The 20,902-nt window shown below is 43.2% G+C and overlaps 1 protein-coding gene across 1 annotated transcript in view; it reads right to left on the reverse strand.

Annotated features, from left to right (window-relative positions):
- The window catches only part of LOC137629614 (uncharacterized), a 43,336-nt gene extending 24,762 nt beyond the window's left edge, over positions 1 to 18,574 (reverse strand). Inside the window, exon 1 of the mRNA XM_068361103.1 lies at positions 18,454 to 18,574. The gene's annotated coding sequence lies outside the window, so the exon portion shown is untranslated. The remainder of the gene's footprint in view (positions 1 to 18,453) is intronic.
- Between the last annotated feature and the right edge of the window lie 2,328 nt (positions 18,575 to 20,902).

The raw sequence follows: 20,902 nt of genomic DNA on the forward strand, positions 1-20,902 counted from the left end.
CCATTTAAAAGTCAAAGAAAGTCCAAAAAACAATCCAAAGTCATCAACAATTAAATCTATCCAAAAACGAGTTCAAGATTTAAGTTGAAGATAAAACACCTGCACTGCGAAAGCTCAAACCAAAATGAAGTACTTCACCAAGACTGTTGAAAAACTCCAGGTTAACAGCGAGTAAAGGTACGTCTTGTCGATCAGACCGACAGAGAAAAATTGGGTCTGTTTACATGTATATGCGGTATCTGGCCGTCTGTTTACATGTATATGCGGTATCTGGCCGATAGTTGGCGCTAGTGGGCACACCCGCAACCTTCCTAGCGATCGCTCGCGAGTTTTTGTGTGTTTTTCTGTCGAGCCGCCGGCGGCTCAGCTATTATATATTCACCGGCTAAGTTAAATATTTAAAAATATACATTCATAATTAAGAACTTTTTATTCTAACCTGCATTAGGGTGTAATCCAGCAAATACTGCAGGACCCAGGGTATGAAATATGGACTTCATCCACATTTCATACCCATATAATCCAGAGAATACCTGATGCCGTGATAAAGGATTAGTTGTTCCGTAAGAGCGTAAGCTAAATTATTTGCTGAGCCGCAACAATGGGACCTAAAGAAATGTTGTCCAAGGACCTGTGAGTACAATCTTTCAGGTAGTGACCTGTGAAGTTATTCTGCCTTCTCCAGACACCTGCACTAAGAACTTGGGCTACCGAATGGTTCTTGCAAGAACGCTAAGGTTGCAGCAAGACCGCATACATCCTGTACACGGGGGGGGGATGGTGATGCTCCCCGAGGATTTATACACTCTTATAATAGTGTCATGCAACCAAAAGGAAATGTTATTCTTAGAAATTTTCATTTTGCAGCAGTCTGTGCTCACAAATAAGTTCGGAATTTTAGCTATAACAGAGGCCGTTCTCTTTAAGACATTTTCTGACTGCTCTTACGTGACAGAGTAACAGATTATCTAAATCATCAGTTACCTCTTTGAGAGATCATATCATGAAAGAGTCAAATCTATGATCAGTAATAGTCGCATTTTGTGTTTTAGTCACAAACTAGGGAATGAAGGAAAAAGATACAGTAGTTCTTCCCACCCTTTGAAATGTGACACAGGTAGGACAAACCATGTACTGTAATTTGCTAACTCTCTTGGCTGATGCTAAGGCGAGGATAAAGTCAATCTTCAGGGTGAGATCCCTGTCCAGAGCTTTATGCAGGGGCTCAAAAGGGGGCCATCTTCAGAGACTTAAGTACCATCGTAACATTCCAAGAGAGAGGCTTGAGTTCCTGAGGAGGGCTTGTCTGTATAAAACTTCCTCCCTCCCAGGAAGTACCATAGTCTCGTATGTAAGGGAGAACACTAGCACTAGCCAGATTCCCAAAGGAGGTTGGCACATCAGGACTAGTAAACTAGGAGTTTTTCAAGGCTTGCCCGCCAGTGAATGCTGGTGAGCACCTGCGAACGTTGACGAGCGTTAGCGAATGCTGACGAGCGTTAGCGAATGCTAATGAGAATTAGCGAATGTCTGTGAAAACGAATATTGGTGAGAGCGAACGTCGGTAAGAGTTACCGAACGCTGGCGAATGTTAGCTAACACCGGCAACCTTTAGTGAATACTGGCTAGCTGGCCGGCAAGCATTAGAGAATGCTGGCGAACATTGGCAAGGAGAGAGTTGGCTTTCACCTGTAAGGATGTACAAGGTAATGTGAGTCAGTGCGGGCTACCGAAAGTAGCGCACACTTGAGGCAACAGTAGGTTGAAGCTCTGAGTAGGGACTAGCAATGGGTACTATGGAAAGCAACCTGGGATGTTCAAAGACTTTTGTCAGGCAGAAGAGCTCTCCCAGCTCCATCGCTAGAGCTTAGTGGATGGGTGCGCAACATTAGCCATGACTTCTCTGCTTGACTATGGCCCTTGCGAAATACTCATGCCACACTAGCCCCCTATAGGGGGTTGGCAAATAGCCTTATATTCTCCCATTGCAAGGGGCCGAAAAAGGCTGTGCTGAACTTGAAGAACAGCAGCTTCTCCCTCGTAAGAGGTTGAAACCATGAGGTGGAGGTCCCGCAGGGCCTGGCCTCACTTAGATCTAAGAGCTTTCTTGTGCCCAACCAACAAGATGTAGGCCATAACACAGAAGAGTTATAGCCTATGAGACTCGTCCATGGGAGAGGCGATAACCGCAAGCGGTCAGCAGGCATCACCATCTGCGGCAAAGAACCTGAAGGGAATATGCTCCCGAGACTCATTTTGTACCCTGAAGATACGACGGCGAGGAGGAACTGGAAAGAGTCGCATAACTCCATTGTCACCAAGCTCTTAAGAGCAGGAGCAGGGAATGGACAAATCCAATTCTTGCCAGAGGAATCCCACGGAGGGAAACCACTTAGGCGAAGGCTATCTCTCCCGCAGGAGATAAAGTGACCATACCCTGTTGCCACTGTCAGCAATTCTCCCCGCAAGCGGGAAGATTGCTGAACAGTGGCTGGTGGAGGGTAACTCTCCCTCGGAAGGTTAAGTTGCCCAATAACTGGTGGAGGTTAACTCTCTCGGAAGGGGAAGTTACACTCTACTTCCCGTCAATGAGCTGAGCCCAAGTTGAAGGTTGGCATCGAGAGCCGCTTGTGAAATGTAGCCGAAGCTAGTTTCTGGGTTCACCACAAAGGAAACCCCAAGGGGAACCAGTTTGCCACTGCTCTCGTTCCTACGCCGGAGCTGCAGGACTGAAATATGTTATTTTCATTAGTAAAATAAATTTTTGAATATACTTACCCGATAATCATGTAGCTGTCAACTCCGTTGCCCGACAGAATTCTACGGGAGGGATACGCCAGCTATCACTATACTAGAAGGGGGTGTACTCACAAGCGCCACCTGTGGCCAGGTACTACAGTACTTGTTGTTGACGCCACCTCACTTTTTCCTCGGTCCACTGGTTCTCTATGGGGAGGAAGGGTGGGTCAATTAAATCATGATTATCGGGTAAGTATATTCAAAAATTTATTTTACTAATGAAAATAACATTTTTCAATATTAAACTTACCCGATAATCATGTAGCTGATTCACACCCAGGGGGGTGGGTGAAAAACCAGTGTACAAGACTAAAGGATAGCTAAGTATCCCGTATTTCATATAATCAGTTATCCACAATAACAATGAAATAATAAGTACCTGGTAAGGAAGTCGACTTGAACCGTTACTCTGCCTTTAATAAGATCGTCTTCCTTACTGAGCGCAGCGTTCCTCTTGGAAGGCTGAATCAACTCAAAGGTGCTAAAGTATACAGGGCTGCAACCCATACTAAAGGACCTCATCACAACCTTTAACCTCGGCGCTTCTCAAGAAAGAATTGACCACCCGCCAAATCAACAAGGATGTGGAAGGCTTCTTAGCCGACCGTACAACCCATAAAAAGTATTCAAGAGAAAGGTTAAAAGGTTATGGGATTATGGGAATGTAGTGGCTGAGCCCTCGCCTACTACTGCATTCGTTGCTACGAATGGTCCCAGGGTGTAGCAGTACTCGTAAAGAGACTGGACATCTTTGAGATAGAATGATGCGAACACTGACTTGCTTCTCCAATAGGTTGCATCCATAACACTCTGCAGAGAATGGCTCTGTTTGAAGGCCACTGAAGTAGCCACAGCTCCCACTTCATGTGTCCTTACCTTCAGCAAAGCAAGGTCTTCTTCCTTCAGATGAGAATGTGTTTCTCTAATCAGAAGCCTGAATAGTAAGAAACTGAGTTCTTAGAACTTGGAAAAGAAGGTTTCTTGATAGCACACTATAAGGCTTCTGATTGTCCTTGTAAAGGTTAAGACCTTTTTAGATAGTACCTAAGAGCTCTAACTGGGCAAAGTACTCTCTCCAGTTCATTCCCCACCAAGTTGGACAGGCTTGGGATCTCGAACGACTTAGGCCAAGGACGTGAAGGAAGCTCGTTTAGCAAAAACCGAGCTGCAAGGAACATGTAGCCGTTTCAGATGTGAAAACAATGATCCTGCTGAAGGCGTGGATCTCACTTACTCTTTTAGCTGTTGTCAAGCACACGAGGAAAAGAGTTTTTAATGTGAGGTCCTAAAAAGAGGCTGATTGGAGAGGTTCAAATCTTGATGACATAAGGAACCTTAGGACCACGTCTAGATTCCAGCCTGGAGTGGACAACCGACGTTCCTTTGAGGTCTCAAAAGACCTAGGGAGGTCCTGTAGATCTTTGTTGGTGGAAAGATCCAAGCCTCTGTGGCGGAAAACCGCTGCCAACATACTTCTGTAACCCTTGATCGTAGGAGCTGAAAGGGATCTTACTTTCCTTAGATATAACAGGAAGTCAGCAATCTGGGTTACAGTGGTACTGGTTGAGGAAACTGCATTGGTCTTGTACCAGCTACGGAAGACTTCCCCTTGAGACTGATAGATTCTGAGAGTGGATGTTCTCCTTGCTTTGGCAATCGCTCTGGCTGCCTCCTTCGAAAAGCCCCTAGCTCTTGAGAGTCTTTCAAAAGTCTGAAGGCAGTCAGACGAAGAGCGTGGAGGTTCGGGTGTACCTTCTTTACGTGAGGTAGACGTAGAAGGTTCACTCCTAGAGGAAGAGTCCTGGGAATGTCGACCAGCCATTGCAGTACCTCTAAGAACCATTCTCTCGCGGGCCAGAGCGGAGCCAACCAACGTCAGCCGTGTCCCTTTGCGAGAGGAGAACTTCTGAAGTACCCTGTTGACAATCTTGAACGGCGGGAATGCATACAGGTCGAGATGGAACCAATCCAGCAGAAAAGCATCCACGTGAACTGCTGCTGGGTCTGGAATCGGAGAACAATACAATAGGAGTCTCTAGGTTATCGAGGTAGCGAACAGATCTATGGTTGGCTGACCCCACAGGGCCCAAAGTCTGCTGCAAACATTCTTGTGAAGGGTCCACTCTGTGGGGATGACCTGACCCTTCCGGCTGAGGTGATCTGCCATGACATTCATACCGCCCTGAATGAACCTCGTTACCAGCGTGAGCTTTCGATCTTTAGACCAGATGAGGAGGTCCCTTGCGATCTAGAACAACTTCACGAAAGAGTCCCTCCCTGCTTGAAGGTGTAAGCCAGGGCTGTGGTGTTGTCAGAGTCCACCTCCACCACTTTGTTAAGCTGGAGGGACTTGAAGTTTATCAAGGCCAGAAGAACCGCCAACAACTCCTGCAATTGATGTGAAGTGTCCTTTGCTCCTGATTCCATGTTCTCGATCATTCCTGTCCGTCCAAAGTCGCACCCCAGCCCGTGTCTGATGTGTCCGAGAGGAGACGGCGGTCGGGTTTCTGAACAGCCAAAGGTAGACTTCCTTGAGAAGAAAGCTGTTCTTACACCACGCGAGAGAAGACCTCCTCTCTTCGGAAACAGGAACTGAGACCGTCTCTAGCGTCATGTCCTTTATCCAGTGAGCAGCTAGATGATACTGAAGGGGGGGAGGTGGATTCTCCCTAACACGATGAACAGGGCCAGCGATGAAAGTGTCCCTGTTAGACTCATCCACTACCTGACTGAGCATCGGTTCCTTCTCAGCATGCTCTGGATGCATTCTAGGGCTTGGAAAATCCTTGGGGCCGACGGAAAAGCCCGAAAAGCTCGACTCTGAAGATCCATACCCAGGGAGACAATGGTCTGGGATGGGATGAGCTGAGACTCCTCAAAATTGACCAGGAGGCCCAGTTCCTTGGTCAGATCCATAGTCCATCTGAGAATCTCCAGACAGAGACGACTTGTGGGAGCTCTTAAAAGCCAGTCGTTTGACGGAGCCGGACACAAGATCATGGTACTGCTGCACAGTCTGTGAACTGTCAACCATGGGGAAGCGAGGAAGTACAGTGACAACCCGAAGCTGTCTAGACTGTCTGGGTCGTACAGACAACTCCTTATCGGGTTGCTGAGGTTGCCGCACTGCGTCAAAACAAGTCACTTCTGCTGGTTGTTGAACGTCTTCCCAGTGACACACTGACTCCGTAAACAAAAAATCCTTTAACAAGGACTAAGCTTGGACTGTATGTCTTGCAACACAGCTCAAGGTCTATGGGAGCAGGTGTGGTAACAGACGGGGTTAGTGACTGAAGTGGAACCATTACCTTCCCTGGAAGCATGTTATGCTAAAATAAAAGTCCATAGGAGGCTACGCAGCTAAAGGCTCCTCTCCAAATGACAGAGTCCTCAAGGGAATATCAGAAGGAGGGAGAAAAGCACTTTCTCATCTACAGGGACCAAATCCGAGAAAAGTTAAGTTCTCTCAGTGAGGGTTTCAATGGTGCAAAAGCAGCAGACTAGAAGGCAACATTATGAAACTGCTTGACAGTCTAGTGAGTTGGCAACAACCAAAGATGTATGACTGAGAAGCATGCGGTAAGGTATGCAGAGCATGTTGTATGCAGAGCATGCTGTATGCAGAGCATGCTGTATGTAGAGCATGCTGTATGTAGAGCATGTTGTATGCAGAGCATGCTGTATGCAGAGCATGTTGTATGCAGAGCATGCTGAATGCAGAGCATGCTGTATGCAGAGCATGTTGTATGCAGAGCATGCTGTATGTAGAGCATGTTGTATGCAGAGCATGCTGAATGCAGAGCATGCTGTATGCAGAGCATGTTGTAAGCAGAGCATGCTGTATGCAGAGCATGCTGTATGCAGAGCATGCTGTATGTAGAGCATGCTGTAAGGTAAGCAGAGCGTGTTGCATGGCGTTTAACATTTCTCAGAAATTCCATGACCAGTGCTAGAGTGCTTCATGCATGCTTGCATGGGGTTTTAATATCAACATAATATTTACCTTACATTCATAACTCATGATTCATTTTTGTTTTGAAGATATTTTTGCCATATTTTGCGATATTGTTAAAAATATATTGCAAGGAATACATATATATTTTTATATAAGTAAGACAAATAACCTCCATTATCATAATGTTTGTGTAGACATACATGTATATGATTACAAATGCAAGTTATGAAAGTAATGAGGTGTTATTATTGTCATTTGTTATTTCTCAAGTTGAGGAGAAAGTGGCAGATGCATGCGTTGAGGTGGCTGACTCATAGCATGAGGTTGCTGCCTCAAGAGTTGCGCTTGCTGTAAGGGTTGCGGATGCGCAGTAGCAGGTTCCTGAGGAACGAGTTAAGGTTCCTGAGGTGTGAGCTGCGAGAGTTGAGATAGCGGCTGCGCAGAACGCAGTTCTTGTCTCGCGAGTTGAGGTTCCTGAGGAGCTAGCCTAAGCTGCAGCGAGTGCTGAGGTGGCTGCCTCATTGATGGAAGAGGTTGTCGTACCTCAAGAGATTGTTGCCTCGCTGGTGGAACCGCAAGCGGAAGCGGAGGAAGTAAGGCATAAGACTCCTGCTCCCATTGCTGAGGTTGCCTTAAGGAAGGTTAAGGTTGCTGCACAACGCTGGTAACTGGCAACTCAGAACGCGGTAAGGTAGCCTGAGGAACCTCAACTTCGTACGCCTGGCAGACTGGACTGCGGTGAGGCGGAGCTCTCGCAGGAGGAGGCGGAGGTTGCTGCACACCGCTGGTAACTGGCAACTCAGAACGCGGTAAGGTAGCCTGAGGAACCTCAACTTCGTACGCCTGGCAGACTGGACTGCGGAGAGGCGGAGCGTTCGCAGGAGGAGGTGTAACCTTCTCAGCCTGAAACTCACGCATTAAGACCCCAAGCTGCGACTGCATGGACTGCAGCAAAGTCGTCTTGGGATCAACAGACGATAAGGTCTGTTGTGGCATCGCCTTACCTCTCTTAGGAGGTGTGCAGTCACCTGAGACTGAGGAGAGTCAGAGCTAACCCAATGACTGCATCCGGGTTGTTGAACTCTAACTTCGTACGTCTGGCATAGGTCTGGACTTTACGTTTAAGAGGTCTTGAGACCTGAGACCAGCGTTTTCTCCATGAAATTTCTTCTGCAGACGAGCAGAATAAGGGCTCAATCGTCTGCGGGTGGGAGTGACGGTCTCTTAAGACACGCCCGCAACCACCGAGGATACTTCTGTGCGCCGATCAAGGCCTGCCGAACCCTTTTGCCCTTCGACATTGCTTCTCCCCTGGGCTTGGGAGCTTGCAAGAGGTCCCGGACTGGGAGGACGACTGGCACGCACAGAAGTACCCTCACGCACAACACTGACACACTTTGCGCTAATCACTTATCACTTTTGATTTTCTGTTTGCACTTATTTCACTAAACTCGAAACTTTAAGTGGTTTGTACCTGAAACACGCAATTCTATCCTTTCTCAAAAGTTAGTAATTGCGAAAACAGAATTACAATGTAACAGAAAAATCTAATGAAAGATAAATAATTCAGTGGCTGGAAAGAGACTAAACACTAGATCAAATAAACTACGTTTAAAATCTCTCACCGCATAAAGCTTGAGAACAAGAAAAACTCTAGAAACGTTTACCTTCTTCCCCTAAAGAGACTAGGGAGAAGAGCAAAAACGATAACAACGTTACTCGCTTGAACGAAACGTTTATCCTCCTCTTTCTCCCTCCGTCTCTATCTCTCTCTCTCTCTCTCTCTCTCTTGACTTAGAACCTGAGAGAAGAGCCCAATCATATATATCGTTAAAACATATTATTGTTAAAGGAAAATATTTCCCAAAATGAAAAGTTCCTTTGTAGAATTAAAACCATTAAGTTAAGAAAGAATGAACAAAACGCTAGACACGGTTACTCTTACTGCAACGTGACACCGTGAAAATTCTCTCTCTATCGTAACGATAGAGCGCAAGTTGAACGTTCTGAAACGTCAACAACTGCAGAGACAAAACAAAACGTTAGTTCAACTTTGAAAACAGTACGAGACTATCAAAGAAATTCTTTCAAAAACATTAAAATAGCATAATATGTTAACAGGTAAAACCGAAATGACGGGCTCAATGTTAATTAACTTCGGTACAAGAAAAGACCGCCTACCATTAGGAAAGGTCGAATATATAAAAATTAATTTAATAATTTATAATAAAAGGAAGTTAATCGAAGAGGCCTATAAAAGGCGGAGAGATATAAAATAAATCTATAACTTTTGTTAAGCAAAATTAAGAAAGAGAGTCTATACTCTCTTAGACACCAACACTTCCGTCTAAGGGAAGGGTCGGCCATTTAAAGGTGAAAGAGAGTTCATACTCTCTTCGTCACCATAATTAAATTAATTCCAAAAGCTAACTAAGCTAATATAGAAGTTTCTAGTATAGCGAATAGCTGCAAATTTTAGAGAAATACTTCACCAAACCGTGAACAATACTCCAAAATCATAAGCGTATCCAAGAACGTCTTGCCGGAAGCACGACAGAGGAAAAAGTGAGGTGGCGTCAACAACAAGTACTGTAGTACCTGGCCACAGGTGGCGCTTGTGAGTACACCCCCTTCTAGTATAGTGATAGCTGGCGTATCCCTCCCGTAGAATTCTGTCGGGCAACGGAGTTGACAGCTACATGATTATCGGGTAAGTTTAATATTGAAAATGAGAAGTGAGCAAAAGCAGAGTGCTGCAGTTAACAGTAGCACCCTCAGAAACCAATCCTATAGAAAAGACTCGCCCCGATGGCAGCAGCCCTTGCTTCGCTATGGGAAGCAATGGAGTCCACACGGAAGGGAAGACTAAGGTGACAATCCGAAAAGAAAAGGATTTTTAAACATTTAGGTCAGTTGCTTTTAATCGTAAGCCGGCTAAAAGGTTTTCACGGATGAGCAAGACTACATCTGTATTCTAACAAGCTAATTATCAGTGGGTAATTACTCCTTGTAAAAAGCTCAACAACTGGTTTAAGCTCTCTCCAAAATATATAGTGTTGGAAAAAATAAGTTTGTCATTTGTATAGCAAATGCTTGTTGGATTAGAATGAGGTAGTTGAGGTTTGAGGGTCGAAGCTACCTGGTATAAGTCAAAGGCGACGAAGGAACACAACCACATGGAGGTTCCACATGTTTATGAACTTGGGCAGTGACAGCACGATCAGAACATGCATTATCGGGTGATATGGTATCATAGCCATCACATGGAGAAATACCATCAAGCGTTGAAATAGTGGCATATGAGGACGTGGCCCATATGTGGGACATGTAATTAACACATGGAATCAAAGAACGAGTAGTTGTTATCATCGGCTTCCAAGCAGTTTACTTGGAAGTGAAAGAAACAACAATATTAGAACTCTTTCTAGCCAAAGTTAGGGAAGTGGATACTGCCAAAGCTGTCCTACCAACAGCAACATAATGTGACGGGGAATTCTGGGACAAGTCCTGAGAACTCACAAGAGGAGAGCGATGCCAAGAACCCCTGGGTTACGAGACAAGCCCGGTTTATAAGTACAACCGGGTGAAGGAAGTGGATCCTCCAACATGGTTGCCTCCGTACAAGGCGAAGAGGGTGAGAATGGTAGTTTTGACTACAGGGTATGCCGTACATGTACGGGAGTGAGGGGAGACTTTCGATGCTTTAACAGGAGGTACTTCCCAAGGCGAAAAGTCATTCTGCATAAACTCCGCCATGAAGGGCTCGCCATTCAAAACACTAGTGGAAGGCGAGGGAGGTCCATGCATATCAGAATACTGTCATCAAGAACCAAGGACACTGAGAAGGAGTTAGGCTCTGGGAGCGCAGCGACCGTAGCAGAGGGATCAGTCTCTAACATCGACTCATGATCACTTTGTACATGGTTAATAGGTGACAATATATTTACAAAATTAGCATCATCATCAATAATTATTTCATGGCTATTACCCTCAATAACTGGAGCCCCAGAAGGCTCAAGAAACAAAGGAGCAAGGTGGGGGGATATCATTAGCCAAAGAAAAGCGCCTACGCTTCTTGTGGTCACTACAAGACGACAAGGAAGGGAAACGATTCTTCTTGACTCGTTTCTTGTGATGGGGACAGTATCTCTTCCACTGGGAGGACAGCCACCCCCTACAATACTAAAATGGAGATTCCACAAAATATCATTCAGCACGGCATGAGGGCCAGAGAGGATGCAGATTGATGTCAACCCGAGTCATGATGAAAGTGCCACAAGGGAAACCATCACGGCTGGGTCAGGTCCGCATGACACTAGACATTGATAAGCACAATTAGTAGCAATGATAAAGATAAAAGCACTAAGCATTAAAGAGGGAAGACCTCTTAACGGAATGACAACCAGGACAGAAGTGGAGCTTACATCATAGTAGCATGTAATGCTGTCCAGCAGTGGAGTTACCAGGTAATCTACGCTATTACAGTCACAACTAGACCGCGTTTTTTTTCTTTTTTCGTCTGGTCGTAGAAAATCTACATTTAAGAGTATCCCATTCAAATGACTCAGAAGTTTGTATCCACGTAGGAAATGCTAAATTCAATATGTCTTCATTCATACTACCACACAAATCATTGCTTTGAATTAAATTTATGGCAAATAATAGTAGTAAGTACAGTACTGTACAGTACATAATAATATCATGAACAATAATGAGTAAAGACTACTTATATAAAATCTCGGTTTGGAAATTGGCCACATCTAGATTTGTTTAAAAATCAAAACATGAAAAAAATGCTATTGCTTCATACAACATGAGACATTCACAAGAGAGTATTTCAAATTCATAAAAATAAGTAATACCCTCAAGTGGGATATATCTTTCGAGATTTCATGTTTCTATTTATTTATGCTTTGCTAACCAGTAAATGCAGCTCTGTATCCACCTTGAGTACAAGGAGGAAATCCTTTATGTACAAGTGAAATGGTCTGTATTACAGTAAGGTGTTCTGAAATGTGTACATTTGTACAAAGAAAAAATATTGACTTTAAGGTTATGCATATCATCATATGAGAAAAAGAATTTTATAAAAATCAATCTAAAAAATAATCCGTATTTTTCCTACCTATATAAACCCAAGTTTTAAAATTAGAAAATATCTTCAATGAAGCTGAAACAGCTGTTAAATTTGTAGGGTGCCCTGAGCTGGCGAGCAGCGATCACAAGCTGACCAGTAAGGGTTAAAAGGAGGGTGACAATTGCACTTTGGCAAATGACGACCCAGTCCTGGAGATCCACTATTGTGGGCCGGAAGGCAGCAAGGTGAAGCAGAGGATTTAGGTGAACAATGAGGAGCTGGGCAAATGATGAGATGGCGAACGCCGATGTACTAGTGAACAACGAGGAGCTGGCTAACAACAAATAAGTAAGCGTCGAGAAGTCTGCAAAAGCCGATGTACTGGTGAACGACGAATAACGGGCGAACGATGAGCAGCTGGCGATTGACGAGCAGCAGGAGAATGAAAAGCAACTGACGAACGTCAGAAGGCTGGTGAACTACGAGTCAACGGACAGTCCAGAGAAGAAGGCTAGTGGCGAGTAAGCACTGACTGACGGTAGACTGCAGATCACAAGAGACGAGGCGAGGAGTGATAGTAACGAGGTGACAAGTGATAATCCTTTGAAGTGCCGATCTCGGGGAGACAAATGACAGTCACAGGGTGACGAGTTACGAGCAGCTGGCGAATGACATAAGGTTGAAGGCGAACGTCTAGCAGGCGAGGGAGAAGATCGTCAGTCCTTGGAGGAACTGAAGAGATGTCTACCGACCAAAGGAGAAGGAGAACATCTAGAGCATCAAGGAGGACTGCGCTCTCTGGGAGCTCGTTGGCGGCAACGAAGTTCCTCCGTAGAAGAGACCTGCACCGCAGGGCGAGGCATGAGAGGAGAGACACGATATAGTCTGGAAGTTCTCTGGAACGAGGTCTCTGGGGAAGGACCTCCCTCTCGGACAAGAGATACGTCCACCCGGAGGAGACCTACCTTGGACTTTGCTCCACTCCCGAAGGAAAAGTCGGCTCAGCAGAGGGAGGTGGAGCCCAGTCTTTAGCAACAGCAGCAGTAGCACACGAAAGCAAGGGGCAGGACCCTTTGGTGGTCAAGGTAGAAGACACTCTGGGATCACGCTGTACTACACTCATCGGCGAAAAGGGCTCCACCTCAGAGGAAGCCAGTGTACGCTTCCTCTCAGCACCAAGATGAAGGAGTTCCAGTAACACCTCCTTCGACGGGGGACTGGTCATACCCAGCGACGGCCAAACCTGTAAAACATCAGAGAAAGAAAATGCTATGCTCGAGGGAAGGGGCAGAATTGCTTCTCTATGGAAAGCAGTCCTGTCCCTCGAATCCATAGGTAAACTTGGTGTTAGCCAGTCTAAACTTTTACTCAATCGTTCCCTAGGGGAGATTGATCAAGCAGGAGCACCGGGAAGAGATCGTGGGGTCAAGAAAGAAGTCCGAGGTTTCTTCGACTTTGAGGAAGGTCCTGAAGGTGAAGAATCTCACTTGGACTTCTTGCGCAGTCACTCAAACCTCTCCCACTGGGAGACAAACCACTCCTGGCATTTAAGGCAGCTGTTATCCTGATCACAACGCCCCCCACGGCAGGATGGACACAACGAATACGGGTCCGTCTCAACAGAGAACATGAAAGACCGTCCTGGACAAGTTCGCATGAGGGCAGTCAAGGAGCAAACAGAAACCCGCTAAATAAAAAAGCTTAAAAAGCAATTAAGTCAACAATGGCAAGTCAAAAAATGGAGGAGAGCGGCAACATCCATTCTCCGCTGAGCCAAAACCAAAAGTGGTTTCTCAGCCCGTATGTGTGAGCTTCATCAAAAGTAATATCCCCTATAAATAGTGAATAGTTTGTATTAGTGTCAGAACAAATAAACTTTAGACAATCACATTTCTATATTTGTGTATTTATTGAAGAAGTTACAAAGAAAATAAATTACAAAATTAATATTCCTGCGATCATGATAACCAATGTTTGTTGGGCTCTGTGTGTTGACTGCCTGTGAAGCAACAACAGACATACCGTAAATAAGTTATATCGACTCTTAAACGGTATACAGTAATGGGAAATGTAAATGAAAAAAAAATACCAGAGGAGTACAGTGACCAGGGACTAACAAATAATTTTCTAGTATTCTTTATTAACAAAACCGAAAGTAAAACTAGGTCATTTATAAATATATCAGATTAGTCCTACACCAGATACAAAAATAAAATTAACGAGATTCAATAATATAACACAAGACGATGTCACCAGGATTAACAAGAAATCAAAGAGAAACTGTGTGATTGATCCAATGCTAATACAGTACCTGAAGTAACTGGGGAAAGAAACTTTTCTAGTCTGGCTGATATAATTACGAGAACAGCCCATACAAGCATCGAAGAGGGAAAGTTTCCAAAATCAGAGAAAATAACTTTAGTTACACCAGTTTTGAAAAGTGCTCTACATTATCAACAAATAAGCTTGTATAGACCTATTTCAACCCTAACCTTTATTTCAAAAGTGTTAGAATATGACAATTTGCGAAACGATATGTATTTTTCCCTAACTAATATAAACCTGTAGTTGTTTACATAGGATATATCTTTCGGCAAAGCTGGAAGGCAGCCAATAGAATGAAAAAGTGCAAAGTGGCAACCCTACCTTCCCACCGTTGTGGGTCGGTGAGGGGTGGCTGGGGGGTACCCCAACCACCTATTTCTACTCACAGCTCACAGAGCTGCTTCACTTTTGGTTGCAGGCAGGCTTTCATGGGGACAGGTGATGGCGGGACAATTTTTTTAAACAACTATAGGTTTGTATTAGTTAGGGAAAAATACACATTGTTTCCCAATTTGTCATATGTTCCCACACTAATAAACCTTCCACTGTTTACATAGAATGACTCGCCTTTAGGTGGGTGGAAGTCCGGCCTCTGGCTTAGCCATTGACCAGGGTTGTCCTGGAACAATGTTAGATTATATGTTGATAAACCTTGACACCTCGCTAATAAATCAGTGTGTTATTGCGGTCAAAGCAAAAGAAAAAAGGGGGGGTTGTAGAAATAGCATTTAAACATCAAGCTAGGCAGAGTTCTAGCTTGTTATCGTGAGCACCCTCAAGGGTTGAGGAAAGACTAGTGTCACAATCATGGTCACGAACGTCTCACTTGCGATCGTGAGCGCGTAGCTAACGTGAGCAGAGACCACGATCGTCAAGAGCTCGTGACCGTGAGTGTATATCTCACGATCTTGAGCGCGAGCGCAAACATGCACAAAGGTTGTGTAAAGACTCTCCCTCGAAAAGGGATGTTACACCTGGAGGCGAACCTCTGAGCAGCACTCTATTGCCCTTTAACGAATTCTATCTCAAATGAAGGTTATCATAAAGTGCTGCTAGAGAAAAAGCCAAGGCTTAATTCTGAGTTGTCCCTGAAGGGATTTCCTTAACGGGAATCCTATTGGAGTAATCCCCCAAAGGAGAGACCGAACAGAAGTTCATCTTCAAGAAGAAGAACGTTGAAATCGCGATAACCTACGATCCCGTGATCGAGTGATCTCTGTGGCAATAATTGATCATCAAAAAAGATGCCCTAATGGGTGTCTAACATCTGATTGTCCCTGAAGGGATTTCCTTAACGGGAATCCTACCGGAGTAATCCCCCAAAGGAGAGACCGAACAGAAGTTCATCTTCAAGAAGAAGAACGTTGAAATCGCGATAACCTACGATCCCGTGATCGAGTGATCTCTGTGGCAATAATTGATCATCAAAAAAGACGCCCTAATGGGTGTCTAACATCTGATTGTCGCAAACGACAATCTAACTGACTAGGAAGACGAAGTGATGAGTCTCACCCCTGCAATCATTGAACAAAATAAATTCTGAACTCATCATTGGGTTGACGATCGTCCTTGATCACGTAATTCTCGACAGCCGGAGCTGCATACGCAGGCTGGAACATTGCCTGTAGGGAGAGAGAAAAATTGCAGAATGTTGGGAGACGACGAGATCAGCAGAAGGCGAGAAGACTCGTCGTCAGCAGCAGACGAAGGAAGGGCAAACGGGAGGTAGACTTAGTCAACAGCTATGGCGTCAGCCGCAGCTACAGCCACCAACCTCGCAACCCGATATCGTCATGAAGCGCTGAGAAAAAAAATAGAGAATTAAAAATTGCTCCCGTCCAAGGGGGAAGAATCTTTAGCGCCGAGGAATCCTTCCAATAACTCGCAGAACAAACATCGACATCCGAAACCACCACATTACTCTGGAATGGAGCGTCGCATAAAAACTCAAGTCATATCTGTTAAGAAAAGAATGAGTGTAAAGCAATAGTGGTAAATGGCTAAGCCCCTCAACCACCCCTTACCTATCCACTATTAGTGGTTAGGTAGGGTTGTCACCTTGTACCTATAATCTAATGGCTGCTTTCCAGCTCTTGCTGAAGTACTATTCAATATACAGAACGGATGCTTTGTTAGTATGGGAACAAAATGTGCTTTCACTGAATTTGACCTTTATTTCAACAGAAAATAGACTGAAAACCTGTTAGAATGTCGAAGAACGGTTATATTTTTTTTTTAGAAAACTAGTGGTTTTTGCTCCGTGTGCTCGCTTTGCAGAAAAAGTAAAATGTAAAACATCAAGTTCCTATGTACTGGCAATCAGTACATGCTGAGTTGTGCACGCTAACCCAATTGATTATTATTTCTTAGATATTCAATTTCTTATTTGCAGTGAAAATGTGTAATTTTATAAGAAAACCAACTTTTATCAATAGGAAACATGTTTTTTTAGTAGAAAACTTTTTCCATCCGTAATTATAATAAAACTAATAGGATGTGTTTGATAGTGGGCACTGGTATGTATGATGGCGGCCGCATAAAAACACACCGTCTAAGGGGGGTTCGCAGGGGGCTGTTATCCCCCGTTAGGTAAGTGTGAAAGGACACAGGTTGTAGGTCAGATTAGGTTGGGAGGAGCCTTTGTATATCAGCAGCCAGTTCCTCCAGCGTGCATAAAAATGGAAACCAACTAACCTAAACTTCTGCCCCCCTACCTAACCTACATGCCGTATCCTTACCTACATAACGGGGGGGCTAACGGCCCCTGTGACTCCCCTTACACTGCCGTATTCTAGTCAGCTGTCATCATACGTACGAGAGGACGCTATCATACATAAACCCCAGTGGGGAAGTTCAATATATGTGATGCTCCTTTGTAGAAGTTTTGCTGAATAACATCCTATGAACGACTAGAAAATTCCCAGAAGCCTTTGTATATCAGCAGCCGGTTCCTCCTGCTTGCATAAAAGATGGACATCAACTAGCATAAACTTTCCCCCCCTAACCTAACCTAAAAGCCGTACCTTAAGGCCCTTTGCGACCCCCTTTAGACTGCCGTATTTTAAGTCAGCCGTCATCATATATATAGGGGGCCACTATCATACATATTATTATTACTTGCTAAGCTACAACCCTAGTTGGAAAATGCTATAAGCCTAGTGAGGAAAGGAAAAAAAAGGAAAAACAAAATATTTTAGGAACAGTAACATAAAAATAAAATTTCCTATATAAACTATAAAAAGTTCATCAAAACAAGAGGAAGAGAAACAAGACAGAGCAGTATGCCTGTGTGTACCCCCAAGTAAGAGAACTCTAACCCAAGACAGTGGATGACCATGGTACAGAGGCTATGGCACTACCCAAGACTAGAGAACAATGGTTTGATTTTGGACTATCCTCCTAGAAGAGCTGCTTACCATACCTGAAGAGTCTCTTCTACTCTTACTGAGAGGGAAGTAGCCACTGAACAATTATATTGCAATAGTTAACCAACCTTTTAAGCGAGGAAGAATTGTTTGGTAATCTCAGTGTTGTCAGGTGTATGAGGACAGAACAGAATATGTAAAGAACAGGCCAGACTATTCGGTGTATGTGTAGGCAAGGGGAAAATGAGGTTTTATTGTAGTGTATTAGAGGGCAATGTAACCTAGTAGAAAACTACTTTACCGAAAATGAAACATAACAAGAGAGAAGGTTCCAAATTTAGTACTGGCTGGCCAATCAAGACTCAAAGACACCATAACTCTCTAATGGTAGTAGCTCAACGGGTGGCTGGTGCCTTGGTCAACCTACTACCTACATACACCCCATTTACCATTTTCTATGCACGTGTGAAGAATTGGCCGCTGATATACAAAGGCTCCAAACTAATAAGTCTAATGGTGATCAGGCTTTGATAAATGCAAACTTAGTTCATTTGCAGAAGAAATACCGGTAAAGTTTTACTGTATTACGAAATCCCCATTGAAAAGATTACCAAAGTTTTCTGGGGCTTAAAACCATCCAGACTAAATTACTGTCCTGCTGTAGTTAGACAGCCGAGGAAATTCAGAAACTGGTAAAGTTTTACTGTATTACAGATTCTCATTTCGAACAGAAAATATGTTTTCCTGTAGTAAAGAAACTTGGCCTGGACTAGGCCTATGTAACTCTACAGGATGATTAGTCGGTATTATTTTACTGTATACAGTAAACCTTTACCGATTAGTCTACGATACAAGAGTATTTAATCAGTGGCTCATTTTCCAGCTACAATGAAACCATCATGACACTTACACACGATAAAACGTCAATTTACCTGTTGTTACACAATGTATCCTTTAAATATAGGTATTTAATAGTCTATGTCCTCCGGGATGTGCCAGGTGAATATACAAATGTTAGACAATATAAACAACGACGTCTGGAATGGATAAAATGGCGAATGTTTTCTACACTAAGGAGAAGAGCATTTATTTTCTTTTAATAGAAAACGGAACAATACACATTTAATGGTGGGGTACTACATTTTTTACACAGCGTTTCCTCAATATTGTCGAGGAGATTTTCACGCCAACAATATAATCCAGCAGCTAAATGTCTTCAATGAAATTTTTGAATTTCACTTTTTTTTTCCTATTCACAACCTCATCCAAACTCACCTTACCAATTCTAAAATACACCTGGTGCCATGGTCTTTAAATTTATTTTGTATATTCTATTTCCTCTATAAGAATGACTCGAGTGGAAAAGTCTCCCATTCTTTACACACTTTTTTTTCTGCCAGATGGAAAGATTTTCCTCTTGAAATAAATTCTTTAAACTATTCTCAAATATAATCTATATCGTTTTACCAATATTTATAAAAACTTTTTCTAACTACCAGTCAATCATCAATTCGTCAGGTATGGGACATGGATGTATTTACTTAGGTGATTGCATACATATATAAACCTTCATTTGGAGTGTGTTGTGAATACAGCAGCCAAAGTGCTTCATTGTTTACAATGAACGACTTCTATTGAATTTCAAATTACTTTGAATATCTTAAGATATTCAAGGATAAACTCAAGAGATGAATGATAAATAAGAAAGTACAGTTTCTCTGCATGCGTTTTATGATAAGGTTTTACTTCCTTATTTACTTTCCTCACTGGGCTATTGTTCCCTTTTGGAGCCCTTGGGCTTATAGTATTTTGATTTTACAACTAGGGTTGTAGCTTAGCTAATAATAATAATAATAATAATAATAATAATAATAATAATAATAATAATAATAGCGCTTGAATCTCCCAAGTGTAAAAAGAACTGAAGAATCTGTTTCTAATTTTTCTCATTTCATCTAATATAATAAATATCGGCGTGTACTTGATTAAATACATACACATTCGGTTTAATAACACTTTCTTTCCTTCATTAACCAAGCTTTGGAATAATATTTTTTTATTTTTTACAACTCAAGTCTGGGCTGGAAAATCACACTAGGTTGCTCGTCAATTTTACGTGTACTGTACAGTACATTGAGAGAAACCCTCGTCTTGAAATGACGTCATATCGCTTATCTTACTATTATCCTAATTAGAATCGTTTAGGTATCAAAGAGCTATTTGCCTCATTACCTCCGCCAACGAAATTGGGAGGAGGTTATGTTTTCGCCCGTGTTTGTCTGTTGTTTGTGTGGGAACAACTTCTTGGTAAAAATTTTACTCATAGAGTAGTGAAACTTTCATGGATTAATCGTTATATCGAGACGTGGAAGGATTCAATTTTGAAAGTCCTAGGTTAAAGGTCAAGGTTAAGGTCGATCAAAAGGTCGACCAAATTAACCCTAACCAGGAGACATAAGCTGCAATGGCCGAGGGCTGTACCCTTAGAGCATTTTTTTCTAGTTGAGGCATTGTGTTTATTTTTACTGCATCACTAGCAATACAGAAGTGTCTCTTAACAATCAAAGCATTGCATTTTTATCATGATTAACTAAAAATAGCATTTAGATGCAAGCAATACAGCTAGATTATAAAAAAAGTATACATTTTAAGATGCATAGAGGTCAGTACTGGAGTGCAGACGTGTTGTGTCAAGCTCTGCTATTCATGCCGTGAGTCATATTTTAGCTTTGTGTTTCTCGCTTAGAATATAAATGAAAAGATATTAGTTAATCGTATGGAGAAACGTAAGTGATAAGAAACAGTACACCATATCTGCTTCAAATGTAAAGAAACGGAGGGAAAAAGGAAAATTTGGATAGGATGTGAATGTAAAAGACTCCATCATATAGTGACAGCCATCAGTGATATTAACCAGAATAACCTAGACTGGTTATGCCCTCACTGTGAACGTGATGCCAGACAAAACAATCTAGTAATATCAAAATTAAAGAAAGATGTAAACATGAGTAATCTGGCCCTGAACGAACAAAATGCGAAAATGGATGATTGTGTATGAGGGAGAGAGAGTGTAGGAGAGGAAGGGTGCTTGAAAGGGAGTAGTGTGAAAAGGAGAGATTGTTGGAGGGAGAGTGTGTAAGAGGGAGAGTGTAGGCAAGGAAGGGTGTTTGAAAGGGAGAGATTGTTGAAGGGAGAGTGTGTATGAGGGAGAGTGTGTATGAGGGAGAGTGTAGGAGAGGAAGGGTATATGAAAGAGATGAGGAATGTGTAAGGGAGAGATTTTTAAAGGGAGACTGTGTATGAGGAAGAGAGAGTGTAGGAGAGGAAGGGTGTTTGAAAGGGAGGAGGAGTGTGAAAGGGAGATATTGCTGGAGGGAGAGT

This window comes from Palaemon carinicauda, chromosome 37 (assembly GCF_036898095.1).
Source record: "Palaemon carinicauda isolate YSFRI2023 chromosome 37, ASM3689809v2, whole genome shotgun sequence".
Taxonomy (NCBI): Eukaryota; Metazoa; Arthropoda; class Malacostraca; order Decapoda; family Palaemonidae; genus Palaemon; species Palaemon carinicauda.